General features: G+C 42.2%; 1 pseudogene; it reads left to right on the top strand.

Moving 5' to 3' along the window:
• The first annotated feature begins 5,647 nt into the window (after nucleotides 1–5,647).
• On the top strand, nucleotides 5,648–7,924 carry LOC131917135 (cytochrome c1, heme protein, mitochondrial-like; annotated as a pseudogene).
• The last annotated feature ends 11,992 nt before the right edge of the window (nucleotides 7,925–19,916 follow it).

Genomic DNA, 19,916 nt, shown 5'->3' with positions numbered 1-19,916 from the left:
TATAAGGGAAATTGGTCTTTAATCTCTTTCTTTGTTGGGTCTTTATGTGGTTTGGGTATCAGGGTAACTGTGGCCTCATAAAATTGGGCAATTTTCCTTCTGTTTCTATTTTGTGTAATACTTTGAGGAGCATTGGCACTAACTCATCTTTGAAAGTCTGGCCAATCTGTGCTAAAAGCATCTGGCCTGGGTTTTTTTTTTTTTTTTTGGAGGGGGGGTGGACTTTTAATGACTGCTTCTATTTCACTAGGGGTTCTAGGTCTATTTAAATTGTTTATCTAATTTTGATTTAACTTTGGTAAGTGGTACCTACCAAAGAAATTATCCATTTCTTTTAGATTTTCCAATTCTGTGGAGTATAGTGTGTCCTTATATGATTGCTTCTCTGAATTTCCTTGGTGTCTGTTGTTACGTCCCCATTTTTATTTCTAATTTTGTTAGTTTGGATATTTTCCCTCCCTCTTTTAGTTAATTTTAATAAGAGTTTGTTAATCTTTTGATTTCTCTCAAAGAACAAACTCTCTGCTTCACTGATTCTTTATGTTGTTCTCTTTGTTTCTATTTTATTGATTTCAGCCCTCAGTTTGATTATTTCTTTTGGGTGCAATTTCTTCTTTTGGTTCTAGAGCTTTTAGGTGTGCTGTTAAGTTGCTAGTATGAGAGTTCTCCAGGTTTTTTTATGTAGGCACTTAGTGCTATAAATTTACCTCTTAGAACTGCTTCATTTGTGTCCCATAAGTTTGAGTATGTTGTTTATTCATTTTCATTGAATTCTAGAAAGTCTTTAATTTCTTTTTACTTCTGTCTTGACCCATTTTTTCATTCAACAGAAAGTTGTTCAGTTTCCATGAGTTTTTAAGCTTTCTGTTGTTTTTGTTGTTGATGATATCCAACTTTAATCCATGGTAGTCTGATAGGATGCAGGGAATTTATTTCAATTTTCTTGTATCTGTAGAGACTTTCTTTGTGTCTGAGTATGTGGTTAATTTTTGGAGAAAGTTCCATGAGGTGTAGAGAAGAAGTTATATTATTTTGTGTTTGGGTGAAATGTTCTGTAAATATTTGTTAGATCCATTTGGTTTATAACATCTGTTAGCTCCAGTATTTCTCTGTTTATAGTTTTTGTCTGGATGACCTGTCCATTGGTAAGAGTAGAGTATTGAAATCTCCCACTATCAGTGTATGAGGGTCAATACGTGATTTAAGCTATAGTAGTGTTTCTTATACAAACTTGGTGTGTCATTTTATTTAGGGGCATAGATGTTAAGAATTGAAATATTGGGCTGGAGAGATGGCTCAGAGGTTAAGAGCACTGACTGCTCTTCCAGAGGTCCTGAGTTCAATTCCCAGCACCCACATGGTGGCTCACAACCATCTGTAATGAGATCTGGCGCCCTCTTCTGGCCTGCAGGCAGAACGCTGTGTACATAATAAATAAAATAAAAAAGAATTGAAATATTATCTTGGTGGATTTTTTCCAATTCTGTGGAGTATAGTTTTTAAAGTGTGTCCTTATATGATTGCTTCTCTGAATTTCCTTGGTGTCTGTTGTTACGTCCCCATTTTTATTTCTAATTTTGTTAGTTTGGATATTTTCGCTCCTATAGTGTCCTTCCCTACCTCTTTTGATTAGTTTTTATTTGGTCTTTTTTGTTAGATATTAAAAATGACTACACCAGCTTGCTTATTAGGTCCATTTGCTTGTAATATCTTTTTCCAACAGTTTACCCTGAGGTAATGTATACCCTTGATGCTGAGGTGTATTTCTTGAATGCAGCAGAAGGATGGATCCTGTTTTCACATCCATTCTGTTAGTTTGTACCTTTTTATTGGGGAATTGAGACCATTGATATTGAGAAAGATCAATGACCAATGACTGTTGATTCCTTGCTATTTTGTTGTTGTTGTTGTTGTTGGTGGTGGTGGTGGTGGTGGTGGTGGTGGTATGTGCTTTCCTTTTGATTTTCCTGTGTGAGATTATTTATTTCCTGTGTTTTCATGGATATAGTTAAATTCCTTAGGTTGGAGCTTTCCTTCTAACACCTTCTGTAGGGCTGGATTTGTAGATAAATGTTGCTTAAATTTGGCTTTATTGTGGAATGTCTTATTTCTCCATCTATGGTAACTGAAAGTTTTGCTGGGTTAGTAGTCTGGGCTGGCATCTGTTATCTCTTAGAGTCTTCTCTAAGAGTCTTAGGACCTTCTGTCTTTTAGTGTTGTTCAAATTTAGATAGTCTTATAATAATAATAATAATAATAATAATAATAATAATAATAATAATAATAAAAACCCAGAGCCAGATATCAGGGTGAAAGCTAAAAGATCAGAGAAGCAGAGCAAGCCACAGTCAACCTCACCTCACCAACTCCTCAGCCAATCCTGTTTCCTCAGACTAAAAGCCTCTGAGTCCTCACCAAAAGGATCCCAGCTGAACTGCTTTAGTTCCTGTTTCCTCATACCTTATGTACCTTTCTCTGCACTCTTGTCACTTCCTGGGATTAAAGATGTGTGTGCATCCAGAACTGGGATTAAAGGTGTGTGCCACCACTACTTGGCTGTTTCCAGTGTGGCCTTGAACTCACAGAGATCCAGACAGATTTCTACTTCCCAAGTGATAGGATTAAGGGTGTGTGTGCCACCACTGTCTGGCCTCTATGTCTAATCTAGTGTCTGGCTCTGTACTCTGATCCCCAGATAAGTTTATTAGGGTATACAATATATCACCACATTTTAGAGTCTCCATTGAGAAGTCAGATGTAATTTTAATAATAGGTCTGTCTTTACATGTTACTTGGTCTTTTTCTTTTGCAGCTTTTAATATTCTTTCTTTGTTCTGTACATTTAGTGTTTTGACTGTTCTATGCTGAGGAGACTTTCTTTCCTGGTCCAATATTTTTGGTGTTCTGTTTGCTTCTTGTTCCTTTATAGACACCTCCTTCTTTAGGTTAGAAAATTTTCTTCTATGATTTTGTTGAAAATATTTTCTGGGCCTTTGAGCTGAGTTTCTCTATTCCTGTCATTCTTAGATTTAGTCTTTTAATAGTGTCCCAGATTTCCTGGATTTTTGTGTCAGAAAATTTTCAGATTTAATATTTTCTTTAACTGATGTGTCCATTTCTTCTATTGTATCTTCAACACCTGAGATTCTGTCTTCCATCTCTTATATTTTATTGGTGAAGCTTGTCTCTGCAGTTCCTGTTCAAATTTCTAATTTTTTCATTTCCAGAATCCCCTCAGTTTGGATTTTCTTTATTTTTTCTATTTCCATTTTCAGGTCTTGAACAGTTTTATTCATTTCCTTCCACTGTTTGTGTTTTCCTGGATTTCTTTCTTTTCTTTCTTTCTTTCTTTTTTCTTTTTCTTTTTTCTTTTCTTTTTTTTCTTTTTTTTTTTTGATTTTTTGAGACAGGGTTTTGCTGTGGGATGGTCTGTATGTCAAGTGTGTTGCTGATTGGTCAGTAAATAAATCACTGATTGGTCAGTGGCTAGGCAGGAAGTATAGGCGGGACAAGGAGGAGAATAAAGCTCGGAAGTGGAAGGCTGAGTCAGAGAGACACTGCCAGCTGCCACGATGACAAACAGCATGTGAAGATGCCGGTAAGCCACGAGCCACGTGGCAACGTATAGATTTATAGAAATGGATTAATTTAAGTTGTAAGAACAGTTAACAAGAAGCCTGCCATGGCCATACAGTTTGTAAGCAATATAAGTCTCTGTGTTTACTTGGTCGGGTCTGAGCGGCTGTGGGACTGGTGGGTGAAAGAGATTTGTCCTGACTGTGTGCCAGGCAGGAAAACTCCAGCTACAGGGTTTATCTGTGTAGCTTTGCACCTTTCCTGGAACTCACTCTGTAGCCCAGGTGGGCCTCGAACTCACAGAGATCTGCTTGCCTCTACCTCCCAAGTGCTGGGATTAAAGGTACACACCATCACCGTCTGGCAGATTTCTTTAAAGGATTTATTAATTTCCTTTTTAAGTGCCTCTATCATCTTCATACAGGTGGCTTTAAGGTCTTCTTTGTGTGTGTCAGCTATTTTGGAATATTCAGGGAATATTGTGGTAGGATAGCTGATCTCTAAAGAGACATATTGCCCTGGCTGTTATTGATTGTTTCTTTTTTTCTTTTTACAATGAAAAAAATTATTTTTATTCTTATAAGATCACATCTACTGCCTTCACTGTGAACTAAAATAGGTTTTGAAAGTCATTTCCATAATAGCTAACAAAAATGTAGTTGGCAAAATACCAGACTTTCTAAACACAGAAGATAATTACATTGGAAGAATGATATTCTATTGTCATCTCCATTTTTGAGACACATTTATTCTTCCTGTACACAGTACAAAATAGACAAGCACAGATTAACAAGTACTAGTGGCTGTGGGTGCTCACAGTGTCAAAGTACAGGTAGTCAGTACTGCTGGGGCTGAGGTGAAGCAAAAGCCAGAAAGGAAAGAGCTCCTGCCACTGCTGGCATGAACATACCACCTGAATGGTAGTTTTCATTCTCTCCTACACTGGGAACATTCTCTTAGTCCATTAGGAAGTCATAGCAGAAGAGACATAATTATTAGCAAAGTAATGGAGAAGCTCTCACTAACACCCAGCTATTCAAGTATTTCAATGTAATCATTGTGCCCAATCTCTCCTTGTTGCATACTCTCCAGAGAAACTCATCATTTTTTTCACTTACTTCAGTGTAATGAATTCATTTTGCATTTTCTTTGTGAGAAATTAAGAGGAATCACAATATAATGTGTTGACATTTGAAATTCTTTACAGAAAATTTAGGCTGGAAATTTGGTTTAATCACAAGCTAACAGGGAAGGGCTGTTTATTAAATTAGTTCCCTGTGCACAAAATGTGCATTTTCTTTGTAAATCTTTACCTCTACACCTAGTTTATATCTTTTTAATCCTACTTTATAAATTCCATGTTTCTTAAAAGAATAAAAGTATGTTTTGGAAGAAAGCACTTCATTCCTTGACCTTTTTTTTTTCTTTTTAAACTCTTATTGATTGTGTTTTTATGCTGGTGTCTTAGGCATCTGGGATTGAGATGGTTATAAGTCTAGGTGCTGATTTCTGATTTGTCTTTGTTGGGTGGGTGATTTGATCTTTCATTTCTATTTCCTCTCTGGATTTTTAGAGAGTGTGGTGCCTGTGTATTGCCTGTAGGAAATGTTCTTTGAACCTGATAGTTGTGGCCACTGGGAGTTCCAGGTAAAATTTGTTTTGAGGTACTGAGAGCTGATGTTTAGGAATGGGAATAGGCTAGGGGTCTGAAGGGGTTCACAGGATGGAAGAAAACAGAGTATTCAATCAGGATCTACTTATTTTATTTCCTTAGAATGGAGGAAACAGTAAAAAGAGGTCAACCTAGAGGGTCTGCTATAGTGCTGTGGACGAGACTGGGGAGTTGGATCTAGAGGAACAGGAGGGGAAGGGAAGAACTACAGCCTACTTGGTTCCCTGGCAGGAGTGGCCTGTGGGTTAGCAGGGAGAGCCTGCTGGAGTTGGAGGCTGGGATACTGGGATGAGTTTGGGGGTGGGGGTAGGAAAGTTGGAGGAGATCTTTGTGATTCATCGGGGATGGGGTCAGAGAGGAAAGGGAGACTGCAGCAGGTTTTCTAATGCACAAGTAGGCATGAGACTAGGGGGATTGGGTCTGGAGGAGCAGAAGGAGAGGTATGGATCTGCTGGCAGCCTACTTGTTGCCCTGGCAGGAGGTACCTGCTTGGATTGGGGGCTGAGACAAAGCAAACCACTGGAAGGAGGGAGGTTAGGAAGGGAATATCTATGGAATCCACAGGAGATGGGAGTAGCGGTTGGGGGTGGGGCAAGGAAAGCTGCCATAGGTGGTCTGCTGTTGGGATGGGGATTAGCCTATGTGATAGACATTATAACTTAACACATAAAAACAATCTCCATTTTTATCACACAGCCTCAATCTAAGGTCAAGATTTTAGCTGGTCTGACCTCTCTTCTGAAAAATCAGAAAGTTAAGTGTCTTCTCCCATGACCCTTCAGCTTTTTGTAAGACTCATTTTTGTGGTTATATTGTATAATTCAGGGGCCTTTGGTATTACTCGGGGCCAGAAGAAAAGAGCTGAATAAACTGCTTCAGGAACCCAAGCCTAGGACAACCTGAGGCCCTGATGAGTTCATCCAATTAGGTCAAGCCCAGCTAGGAGACTCTTAATTTAAATCATGTCAAGATTCACTCATCAGTGACCTCAATTTTATCCAGACTTCTCTCACTCTTGCCAGTAACCAAAAATGTCATGGGAATGGCATCATGGCATACTCTCGGGTCTTGAGTGTGGGCCAGTTTGTTCTTTCATGATTGCCTGATAACCTCTTCTGTCTACTTTGCTATCCTTTTTTATTGACATTTTCCTGTCAATGTGCGAAAGGTTTTGTGTATTACAGTCATGTCTTCTTATTTGCAGGGGATATATTCCAGGACCCTGGCACCAAAGATGGCAGAAAATTCCACAAACACCATATTTTCCCTATAGCCATCATGTTTTCCCTCTATCTACAGACTTTTGATAAAACTGAATTTACAAATGAAATACAGTAAGAGATTGACATCACCAGCAAAAGGGTAGAACAATCATCACACTATTTTGAAAGCTATGTGAGAGTACCCTCTCCATAGTGTCATGTATTGAACTCGCCTTTCTTAGGAAGCCATAAAATGACAGGGTATTCCAGGATGAGATGTGGGGAGTTGACCAATGTTAATGGAGGGTTAGGTTCCTATATAAGGGCACTTGGACCAGCGTGTTATGATACTATGGCATCTGCTAGGTCTGTATATGCTAAACAGAAGAATAATTTGCAATCTGGACAGATCTTGGGTAATGGCATGAAATTTTATCATACTACAACAAATCTTTAACATAAATAAATAGATGATAGATAGATAGATAGATAGATGATAGATAGATAGATAGATAGATAGATAGATAGATAGATAGATAAAAATTAAAAAAAAAACAGAACTAAAGAGGACTGACAAAAGCAACTTTGCTTTACTGTTTGGTGCTGGGCTGGCAGGGCTTGGGGCTTCCAGATAAAAGTGCTCCACACCTGCTGGGCAGTATGCAGCCCCAGCATCCTCCATTGTGGACATCACAAGCAGTGTCCTTGGAGCTGCACGCACGCGCACGCGCGCGCTCTCGTGTACACACACACACACACACACACACACACACACACACACACACACAGCTACCCATGGTCTCACCATGGCCTCCTCCCCTCCTTGGACCATACCAGCATCCATTTCCAAGTATACTTGCAGGTGTGTTCTTCCTGCCACAGCATGGACTATGTGGTTTACCACCACCTGGTGGGAGTGTGCTACACGGAGGACAAAGTGAAGGCACTGGCTGAGGAGATGAAAGTCCAGGGTGGCTCTAATGAGGATGCGGAGATGTTCATGAGGCCAGGGAAGCTATCTCACTATTTTCCAAAGCCATTCCCCAACCCTGAGACTGACAGAGCTGCTAACAACGGAGCCTTACCCCTTGATCTCAGCTACATCATGCAAACTAGGCATGAACTATGTATTCTCCTTGCTCATTGGCCTCTGTGAGCCTCGCACTGGGGTGTCATTGCAAGAAGGCCTCTACTTCAACCCTTACTTTCCAGGCCATTGGCATGGCTCCTCCCATCTACACTGAAATCTTGGAATATGGCAATGGCACCCCAATCACCTTGTCACAAAAAGCTAAGGATGTCACCACCTTCTTTTGCTGGGCAGCATAGTCAGAGCATGACCATCAAAACGCATGTATGAGGCTCAAGATGTTGTTGACAATGGGCTTGCTGCTGCCCCTGACCTATGCCATGAAGCAGCATTAAGTGGTCAGTCCTGGAGAGTGGAAAGCTGGCCTATCAGCCGCCCAAGTGACCCTGTCCCATATCTGCTTGTCATCTTGCCTGAATAAGCCCTCAGCAGCCCAATAACAATCCTAGGCCTTTTCAAGCCTGGCCCCTTTTCATCTGATACAAGCAGAAGGGGCAGGAGACCAGAATCTTGCTTCTGATCATCCTTCAGCCCTCGCTGTGGGGATAAATTAAGTTTCTCAATGTGAATTCAAATACAGAGAGAGAGAGAGGGAGGGAGAGAGAGAGGAGAGAGAGAGAGAGAGAGAGAGAGAGAGAGAGAGAGAGAGAGAGAGAGAGAGAGAGAGAATAAAGATGGGTGTGTATAATCCCAGCACTCAGAACTCAGAAGACAGAGACAGATGGTTTGCTGCATGTTCAAGGTCATCCTTGTCTAGTTATATAGGGAGACTGTCCCAAACAAAACAGAACAGGAAACAAACCAACAAAACAAATTGCGTTCAGGAAGTGAACCATTGTCACCTGTACTATTTATAAATTTGCCCACATCATCAAGATTAACTCACTGACTGGCAACACATGTCCAGATGCCAATAATGACCAAGTCACCATTCACAAGAGATGACCAGAGACTAAGGATATATCACAGATGATGGACTGTAGTGGGAGGTATATTTGGGCTTGTCATAAACCATTCCTGTCACAGAGAGGTTTATTGTGGCTCTCAGAAGATCACCAGGAGAATTTACTCATGGTGGGAAAAATCTAGGCCTGGGAATCTCCAAAAATGAACAGTATAATTTTTCCATTCACAAGGCATATCCCAGCCACACAGTGCAGACTTCTGGCTTCCACAAGTCAAATTTACAGCCAGTTCATGTTTCTGAAGTGTTGTCTCAAAGAGGTTCCTAAGGAGAAGATTGTGAAACATGTTCAAAGAACACATATTATTCAGTAAGGCTTCTCACAGGTGATACTGGAGACTCTGAGGAATGTGTCTCTGAATGAAATTCCTCACAAGAGAGGCTGGGATACACTCAGCGGCACATCATAGTATCACTCAGTATGACACCTGACAGGAAATGCATGGCAAGCCCAGGAAGGCATGCTATATAACACTATTCCTGGGGATGTGAACAAATGTCTACTCACTCCAGATAGGAAACTGATGACAGACTAAAAAAGGGACACCACCAAAGTCCAACTTGGTGAACCATTGAGTTTTGTTGGGGTTACTTACAGGAATATGGGTGAGGAGTTACATGTAGGAGCAAAAATAACTCAAAGACAGCTTCATCACCAAAAGCCTGCTACAACGTAGGTGACAGCTCACAAAAGCTGGAGACTTGGAAGTGCACTGCACAACTTACAGACAGCTCAGCAGGCTGGCGAGTGTCCTTTCCAGACAGTTTGGTTAGTCTCCGCTTCTTCCAGAGAACTCAGATTATTTATCTCTCAACAGTCCTTATAGTTTATGTATTTTGGAGGAATAAGAGGCCTGGTAAATCTGGTCCATATCAGGGACTTCCTGAAGCTGTTGTGTTGTTTGTTTTTCTGAGCTTAAAGAGCTTCCCTGTAGATTGGAATGTTTTACCTCCCTGTAGAACAGTGGTTCTTAACCTGTGGGTCACGACCCTTTGAGGGTTGCAGATAAGATATCCTGCATATCACATATTTATATTACAATGGATAAAAGTAGCAAAATTACAGTTATAAAGTAGCAACAACAGGAGGGTCATCACAACACGAGGAACTATATTAAATGGTAGCAGTATTATGAAGGTTGAGAACCACAGCTGTAGAATAAACAAAAGAGCACGTAGCTGTGGTATTGTATTCCCCCAAATATTGTGCATGCTAATAAACTTATCTGGGGTCAGAGACAGAACAGCCACAATATTAAACATAAAGGATAGGCAGTGGTAGCACACGCCTTTAATCCTAGCATTCCAGAGGAAGAAATCCATGTGCTCAAGGATACAGACAGGCATGGTGACTCATCATGCCTTTAATCCCAGAAAGCAAGCCTTTAATCCCAGGGAGTGGTGGTAGAAAGCAGAAAGGTATATAAGGCATGAGGACCAGAAACTAGCAGCATTTTGGCTAGTTAAGCATTCAGGCTTTCGAGCAGCAGTTCAGCTGAGACCCATTCTGGATGAGGACTCAGAGGCCTCCAGTCTGAGGAAACAAGACCAGCTGAGGATCCGGCGAGGCGAGGTAGCTGTGGCTTGTTCTGTATCTCTGATCTTCCAGCTTCACCCCAATACCTGGCTCACAGGTTTGATTTTATTAATAAGACTCTCTAAGATTCCTGCTACACATAGCTGGTATCTAAAAAACATAAAGAGATGGATGGATAGATGATGGACTTATCCTTCCTATATCTCTGAGCAGCCTGAACTCACTAAATCACTAGAAGGCTAAGAGAACTATTCTTGTTCCATCCCTGAGAACACAAGACCTACCATGACCATGAACACCACTGTTTCTGGTAGTGTACTTGGAGGTAGATACAGGAGAATCAAGGGTCCAAGGTCATCCTTAGCCATGTAGTGAGATGGAGTGGACTATATAAGGTCATGAAAGGGATGAGGAGGGTGCTGGAGAGACAGCTCAGTGATTAAGAGTGCATACTCCTCTTCCAAAGGACTTCTCAGCACCCACATGATATTCTCATAACTACCTGTAACTCCAGCTCCAGGAGATCTTACACAATCTTCTGGCCTTCTCAGGTACCCACACACATGTACATATTGACATGCAGACACACACATGCATACACATAAAATAAGAAAGAAAAAAAAACCTCACTGTATTTTGCAATCTTAAATTTTGGAACTTAAGCCCTGTATTCCTTTAATTTAATCTACATCTGTCCTTTTAATATATATTTTTCTTTCAACAGTTTTGGCTAATTCCCCTTTTCACTTTTTATTCTGAAAACAATGGGCTGGGCTGGAGAGATGGCTCAGAGGTTAAGAGCACTAACTGCTCTTCCAGAGGTCCTGAGTTCAATTCCCAGCACCCACATGGTGGCTCACAACCATCTGTAATGAGATCTGGTGCCCTCTTCTGTACACATAATAAGTAAATAAATATTTTCTAAAAAATGGGCTATCATTGCCTTACATGGGTCTGTTCCAAACAGAGATTGATGCCCCTCTCTCCTTACCCATAGCCTGAACCAATGGAAAGCTGTTCCCAGACTCCTCTACCCTCATAGAGAGCCACCCATGCCACCATATGTTGACATATGTCACAGTTGTGTTGGCTTTTGAAGAACATGCCTAAGCAGCACCAATGGTAGGCTATAAATCCAGGAGCACAGCACTTGTCATTATCTAGGTCCCTCTATTCATCTAAACACTATCTAAACACTAACAAACTGTAAGTTTCAGAAGAAACTTTGGCCACAGTTGCCACCACCTCATCCTTCCCTGCCATTACTAGTCCACTGCCATTACTACAGTCCACCTAGCCCAGGAACCTTGGGGCTTCAGTCTCTTGACATCTCACTTCTATTCTCACCCTGGCATTAAACTTCTGACCATATGAATAGAGGTACCTAGATAATGACAAGTGCTGTGCTCCTGGATTTATAGCCTACCATTGGTGCTGCTTAGGCATGTGGGCCTTCCTGCCTGACTTCCACCCTTCCTTTGTCTGCCTCTTTTATTACCATATTCCACTAACATCCCCCAAGATCTTTGGGATGTTAGCACAGTAAATACTTGAAAAACAACATATTCTACTAGGAAGATCTGGAATAGGGGTAGATTTGTTGAGGTGAAATTATACCTCAACCCAATACAAGTGAGTCATGAGCATCCCTGGATTCTATTCCCTGTCTTAAAATCAGACGTGATTCTTACCTGTGAAGTTTCTGTTTGTATAGAATGAGATTAATGCAAGAAAGCCAGCAACAGGCCTTCACACAGCCAATAGCATAAAGCCTACACATTATAAAGACTTTTAATTGTTATAATTTACTGTTATTGTTCTGGGTAGTTTTTTGTCAATGTGACATAAGATAAAGTCATTTTAGAAGCAGAAACCTCAATTATGAAAATGCCCCACCAGACTGGTCTGTGGGCAAACCTGTAGTGCACTTTCTTGACTGTTGGTTGATGTGGGAGGTTCAGATCACTGTGAGAAGTGCCACCTCTGGGCAGTCCTGAGTGCTACATGAAAGCAAACTGAGAAAGCTATGGGGAGCAAACCAGTACGCTGCCCTCCTTTATGGCTTCTGCATCAGTTCCTTCTTCCAAGTTCCTGCCCTCCTTGAATTCCTGCCCTGACTTCCTTCAGTGATAGACTGTTACCTGGATGTTTAAGTTAAAGTAAACCTTTTCTCCCCAAGTTGTTTGTGGTCATGTTTTATCACAGCAATAGAAACTCTAACTAGGACAATAATTAACCTAATGAAATTAATAGAAATATTAGATGCAGCAAAAGCAGGTAGTGCAGCAACCAGGACCTTGAGAACTGTGAGTGATTCTGAAATTTGTCCTAAGGTGAAAGAAAAAAAAAAAATGTGAGAAACTCAGCTGGGTGGTGATGGCGCACGCCTTTAATCCCAGCACTCGGGAGGCGGGAGGCAGAGGCAGGAGGATCTCTGTGAGTTCGAGGCCAGCTGGGCTACAGAGTGAGATCCAGGAAAGACACAAAGCTACACAGAGAAACCCTGTCTCGAAAAACCAAAAAAAAAAAAAAAAAAAAAAAAATGGTGAGAAACTCAGCAGCCAGTGGAGGCCCTCACTGTGTGGCAGCTGGTCTTTGCCCATGGCAACTCAGTCCTAGTCCTTCTGTGCAGGAACACTCTTTTTTTTTATTATTATTATTTTATTTATTTACTTTATTTCTAATATTTTTTTATTATTTTATTTTATTTTACAATATAATTTAGTTCTACATATCAGCCACGGATTCCCTTGTTCTCCCCCCTCCCGCCCCCCCTCCCCTTCCCCCCAGCCAAACCCCCATTCCCACTTCCTCCAGGGCAAAGCCTCCCCCGAGGATTGAGATCAATCTGGTAGACTCAGTCCAGGCAGGTCCAGTCCCCTCCTCCCAGGCTGAGCCAAGCGTCCCTGCATAAGCCCCAGGTTTCAAACAGCCAACTCATGTACTGAGCACAGGACCCGGTGCCACTGCCTGGATGCCTCCCAAACAGATCAAGCCAATCAACTGTCTCACTTATCCAGAGGGCCTGACCCAGTTGGGGGCCCCTCAGCCACTGGTTCATAGTTCATGTGTTTCCATTCGTTTGGCTATTTGTCCCTGTGCTTTATCCAAACTTGGTCTCAACAATTTTCGCTCATATAAAACCTCCTCTTTCTCGCTAATTGGACTCCCGGAGCTCCACCCGGGGCCTAGCCGTGGATCTCTGCATCCAGTTCCCTCAGTCACTGGATGGGGTTTCTAGCACGACAATTAGGGTGTTTGGCCATCTTATCACCAGAGTAGATCAGTTCGGGCTGTCTCTTGACCATTGCCAGCAGTCTATTGTGGGGGGTATCTTTGTGGATTGTGCAGGAACATTCTTACAATTAGAAAAGTATTATCATTATCACCATCTTTACCACCAGAGTGAGGACAGCCTATTTCTGCCTCAGGTCTAGGACATTCACAAACAGCACACACTGAATCTGTGCTGGTGGCTTCCATCAGAGTCCACTGAACAGTAAGCAACAGGACAAGAGCAAGTGGAGTCAATGTGCAGACCAGAAGGAAGGAAGGAAGCCCAGCTTAAACACACCCTCGCCTGTGTCATTTGGGAGACTGCTACAGACATCAGTGGTCCCCTTTAGTGTTTAATCTTCATTGTGTACATGGGTGGATTTAGAGAAAAGATGGAGATATACCTCTGAATGTGTCTCTGAGGGTGTTGGGGGTTTAATGGAGGAGAGAAGACCTACTCCGAGTGTTAATGAGGCCCTGGACTGAATAAAAAGGAACAAGCGCCGGGCGGTGGTGGCGCACGCCTTTAATCCCAGCACTCGGGAGGCAGAGCCAGGCGGATCTCTGTGAGTTCGAGGCCAGCCTGGGCTACCAAGTGAGTTTCAGGAAAGGCACAAAGCTACACAGAGAAACCCTGTCTCGAGAAAAAAAAAAAAAAAAAAGGAACAAGCAAGCTGAGCACCAACAGTCATCTCTCTGACCTTCCTGATTGTAGCTGCAATGTGACCAGCTGCCTTGTGCTCTTGCCACCAAGCTTCCCCACCATGACGTGCTGGACTCTCAAACTATTATCCAAGATAAATCCCTCCTTCTGTAAGTCACTTTGTCAGGGATTTTGTCACAGATGAGAAAATTACCTAATGCAGTACCCAACACATCTGCTGCTCCACCCCTAGCCCAATGGTCCTTACCCGTTATCCCTGTCCCTAAGCACTGACACAGTGTTCAAAAAGAAATAACTTTCTCTGGCTGAGCCTCTGTGGTATCCCAAAAGAAGGGAGCTCCCAGACACCTCCTGCTGTGTTTTGGACTGCCCCTGCTTGTTGCTTCTCTACACTATAGGAATGCAGGCTCCCGGGGATGTATGGAAATGTCTTCTGTTATATTCATTGTCAGGTCCTTGCAGCATGAGAAAGGCATCATGGAGCTCTTTCAATGTGGGACAGAAACAAGTTTTTTCCCCTCTGATAGTAACAGCAGACTTAATTTTCCAAACAGTGAAAGTATTCTATAAAATGGATGTAACAGCCAGGAGAAAGGCCTAGATTGCATCCTCAGAGACAATTCTCAAGTTCTTCCTTATGGTTTTATTTTAGATTGGATACATTCACTGGTTCAAAGACAAGCACAGCTCATGCTAGTGCCCTCAAGCAGTTTCAATATTCTGTCCTCTTACCGATGTTTCCTCCAACATTTGAAGGATCTATTTGAAGCTTAGTCCTCTCTCCAGTGACAGCCTGGCTGTCTAATTTCAAAAGTATCATTTGTCCTTGGCCCCAAGTGGGAGGAACAAAGATTTTTGAAACTTCATCAGCACAGGAGGAGAAAGTAGTTTCAGAATAAACTTCATGTGCACCCATAGAGACAAGGCATCAAGGGTCTCCTAATATCCCAGACTAATTTCTTCCATTTGTCTGGATCTGACTCAGGCATTCTTAGGGGATAAGTCATCCAACAAAGCATCATTCACCAGGAAAAGTGCATCCCGTTCATGTTTAACTGCTTCTACCCTCTGATTCTCCCTTTTAATTCCCTGACATTTGAGTCATGCAAATAACAGAAAAGGAAGTGAGTGAGAGACAGTGGCTGTTGGCCTGAGAGAGCCCAACTTGGCCAGCGCAGCACAGTGACCCTGCCCTGCTCAAAACAGACACCCACCCTGTCTTCATAGCCAATTGTAGCCCATAGATGGAAACTTTCAGGCTCCAAAGGCCCCATGATTCTCCCTTTGAAGGAATTTATCATTGATTATTCACACACGTGGTATTTTGAATATGAAGAACATGTAACTCCCTAATGAGATAAAACTGAGCATAAACATGCTGTTTTATTAAATAACAGATAAGTGCATAGCTTACTTACATTTGGCTGCACAACACTGCTGCCCTTCAGATTTTGTGCATGTGGCAATGTGACTGTCAAGCAGTCTAGGGACATTGCTGTTTTGACAGGAAAGGAACAGAATTCCCAGATGGGGAGTTTTCAAACATTAATTTCCACTGATGGGGTGTGCAAGGCTCTCTATATATCCATCCTGGGATTGAAGTGGGAAGAGTTGTGGCCACAGATTGGTGCCACACAGCCCCTGGGTATATAGATTAAGTGAATGACCTATAGATGTTAAGACCCATTAACTAAAGCAGAAACCTTTAGGGAGAAAAGCCGATGTTAATACACTGTCAAAGTGCCACTTCCTTTTGCTTCAGCTACCATCTTTTGGAGAAAATTGAGCATGCTCAGAGGTATTCCTTTCAACTATTCAACTCTTTAGAACATGTGCTCCATAATTTGTATGAAGCATGCTAAAAAATGTGTCATCTTTCCTACTTGAACTTGAGCACTTTCCCTACTTAAATTGAACACACTCAGGAATGTGCTGCCCCTCACACTGTTTTTCTACCTAATTATGTACAGGCTCCCTGAATAAAACCCCACACTTCCTTTGCAGGATGGGGGTGGGGGTGGTGCATAGCTTTGAAAATAATTCCCCGTGCTCTTCTTACCTGTTACAGATAATCACTGTCTGGTCGTTTGTGTCTTAGCCATTTCAGTTTTAGCTTTGCACTCACAAAGATGTACTGCTGTGGGATGTTCTGTATGGTAAATGTGTTGTTGATTGGTCAATAAATAAAACACTGATTGGCCATTGCCTAGGCAGGAAGTATAGGCAGGACAAGGAGGAGAATAAAGCTGGGAAGTGGAAGGCTGAGTCAGAGAGACACTGCCAGCCGCCATGATGACAAACAACATGTGAAGATGCCGGTAAGCCATGAGCCATGTGGCAAGGTATAGATTAATGGAAATGGATTAATTTAAGCTGTAAGAACAGTTAGCAAAAAGCCTGCCACGGCCATACAGTTTGTAAGCAATATAAGTCTCTGTGCTTACTTGGTTGGGTCTGAGGCTGTGGGACTGGCAGGTGAGAGAGATTTGCCCTGACCGTGGGCCAGGCAAGAAAACTCTAGCTACAATGTACATTTATTACACTGGATTAAACCAGAAGGACACCATGTAAACCTTCAGGTTCAGTTTCACCATCTGTAGGACTCAACCCTCAATTCTTTCTGGCTGTGCTGCAACCTCTAACAAAAGACCCCAAAGCGTCAGACTGGGGGCTGTCTGTAGGTATGCCTCATGTTCACTGTACTCAGCCCACCAGAGGTCAGGGCTTGAGTCACTCTGTAGCTTTGCCACACTCACATAGAGCAAAGTGGGGATACAAGTATTCCACAGATCTTAGAAGTCTTAATTCCACACCATTGTTATCAAAACCCAGACCAAGAAACACATAGCATACCTTTGACATGTCAAGCTCAAGTAGAAGCACAGCAACACAGTCATCTTTTACTGAAATGTAGGAATAATTGTGTAATGTATCTTGAACCCAAATGAGTATCTGTGATACACAAAGTGGCCTGCAAACCAGTCATCTTCCTGCTCTATCTGCGGACTTCACTTTCTGAGCATGATGATTCTGAGGAGCTTCAAGTCCCTACCTTCTCAGTATGCAGCCCTCACTGGGTGGATATAAGCAGGTACTAGAGATGTCACTAGCTGAGGCCATGTGCTCCCAGGGCTGCTCATTTGCCCGGCAAGGTCAGGGATATCTCAGACAGCAGGCCAAGCAAGAGTGTTCTCTCACAGATGACAATAGAGGGAGGACACTTGAGGAGGAAACAGAGAGCACCCCCTTACACAAAGCACGGGGTCTGTGAAGATCCTGTGCTTCAGAGGATGATAGCTTTAAACCCCAGCCTCTGATTGGAACCACCTAGTGGACATGGGATTATGAAATAGTACACAGACCAGCAAGAGGTTTCACCATAAAACTACAAATACACAAAGCTATGATCCAGCAACTCTGTCTCTAAGAATTCAACAAATCAACATTAAATAATGTTCAAAAAGGTTATGTGTCCAATATTTTTACATACTAAATATATATCAAATTATGTAAAAAAATGCAAAGGAATACTTACTAGCAGATATGAAAAGGAACTCAACTCTGCCTTTGTACCATATGAAAAGATTTCCAAAAGGACATCAACTTGAAAAAAAACAAGCACCCTGAAGCTTGTAGTGACTTCTATATGGAGAGTCAGTACAGAAGAAAGAATAGCATTACAGCATGCAAACTGGCAAATTCACCTTAGCTAGGGTACAGAGCAGGAGTCAAATGCAGCAGGTCATGTGGCTATATGCCCTTGATGTGAGAAAAAGGGTATTTGGTCTCTGTGTACCCCAAACTCAATCCAACCATGAGAAAAACATCAAACAAAAATCACAGTGAAGGCTGTTACACCAAACTCTTAAGAATGTCCCACACACTAGCATAACCATCACCAACTCACTGACTCTGAGTAGGTATCCCAGTGTACAGAAGCCAAGGCAACTGAGAGATCCAGTGAGATCCTGTGTGGAGTCCTTGACAGAAAGAGGCAGAAAGGGGAAATAGGACATGTGAGTGAATGTGTCCTGGATAATGGATCCCACCATTCACTAGTGGTGCCAAGCTCATGGAACACATAGAAGCAGAGGAGCTGGTTGTGGATGGTAGCATACCCACTCTATCTCCCAAAGCCCTTTATATTTCTAAAATTATCCTTACAAAGACTATCTATTATTAAAGTGAAAGTTTTTTTGTTTTTTGTTTTTTGTTTTTGGTTTTTGGTTTTTCGAGACAGGGTTTCTCTGTGTAGCTTTGCGCCTTTCCTGGAACTCACTTGGTAGCCCAGGCTGGCCTCAAACTCACAGAGATCCGCCTAGCTCTGCCTCCTGAGTGTTGGGATTAAAGGCATGCACCACCACCGCCTGCCTGAATTTTTTTAAAGATTAAAAGCAATGTGCAGAAAGGTTTGTGCGCCTTTCCACAGTCTGCATAGTGGGTAGGGAGATATCTGTAGTGAATTGTAAGTGCCTTAAATTCTAGACAGAAGAAAGAAAACCATTTGGGGCTAGAAGAGGTGTGAGTAGAGTGTACTTTCTTAGAAGTTTTAAAGTTAGAAACTTATAAATGAACCACCTATTAAAATGCTAAAGTAAGAAAAGAGACTTGACTCTGGGACTTGTAGGGTAAAGTTCTTGGAACAGACAAGGCCCACCTACCTCTAAGTATGGTAAGCCACATTATTTTCTTCAGTTGTCTCCTGCCTTGGCCTAGCCCCAAGGAGAGGGTAAATGTCCTCTCACCATTACTGTAAACCTCAAGACTACCAATGGTAACTTCCCTTTTCTCAGGAACCAGCTTCTGGGCAGGGCTGATGATCTGCTTGCTTCTTTTGGCTTCCGCTGGTAGTTGTCTAACCCAGTGACTCATGAACTCTCCTTAGGACCAACCAGGTTGGAGAATCCAGTATCAAGGAAACCCAAGAAGGGGGCTCTGTGTGAGTCACTGTGAGGGTGGCAAGTATGATACAGTCAAAGACCAAACTCTCACTCTGCAAAACTCATGGTATGCTGTCCCTAGAACCTCAGGACAGCCCAGTAAATACAACAACCAACATGGCAGCCACACACTAGACTTATGAAATGAAGGGTGGTCCATTGGCATTGGAGCCTCCCCTAAATTCTCTTGAACCCAAGGTTTGTCTCTTTCTCTTTCTGGTTCCTCTTCTCTAGACCAGGGCTACCAAGCCCAGAAGGAATGACTGTAGCCTCCCAGATGGCAGATTTTCAGGCAGTATAGTTTCAAAACTGTGTGGTATCTGAGCAACTGGTGTACAATGAGGGCTGAGCAAAGCCAGTGTATAAGCTTTCCATGAGCAGCTCTGGAAACTCTGGAAATGGTATTGGAGCCCTTCTATTCCATGGAGGGCAGAGCTCCAGGGAGGGGACCTACACACCCCATTTTCTTCCTGTTGATTATCTGAAGTGCTTTTATTTGCAAGAAGCCCATAAAGCATCCAAGGTTACTTTTGGGCATGCCAGAGTCATTGACTATACACCAGGTGCTAGCCACACCCACTGCTGTGCAGAGAAGCAGGTAGAGTGCTCTGGCAAAGGGCTTTCTGATGACAGTGTCTTCTAATACACCCACTTCCCCAAACTGGGGGTGTTGCTGTTGCTTGCTTAATTTCTTACATATTTTTCCTCCTTTGGAAGAATTCAAAGTCAGTATGTTTAAATTGGTCCTTAGATATGGGAATACTGAACTTGTCTGTGAAACCCATACCAAAGATTGTATTTCCTTGAATCCTAGTTGAAATTTGTGCCAATCTCATTGACTTGTTGATGGCTCAGAGCAGAAGTAGTCATAACTACATGAACTCAAGTTCCAAAACAAAGTCCACTCAGGACTTCATGTGTAAATGGAAAGTGGATATTTACAACATACTTAAACATCAAAAGGGTCTTCTCATTTACATTAGAGGTGGAATCCT

This window comes from Peromyscus eremicus, chromosome 8a, assembly GCF_949786415.1.
Source record: "Peromyscus eremicus chromosome 8a, PerEre_H2_v1, whole genome shotgun sequence".
Classification (NCBI taxonomy): Eukaryota; Metazoa; Chordata; class Mammalia; order Rodentia; family Cricetidae; genus Peromyscus; species Peromyscus eremicus.
The sequence above is the reverse complement of the archived record's forward strand: the minus strand, read 5'-3'. Positions and strand labels throughout refer to the sequence as shown.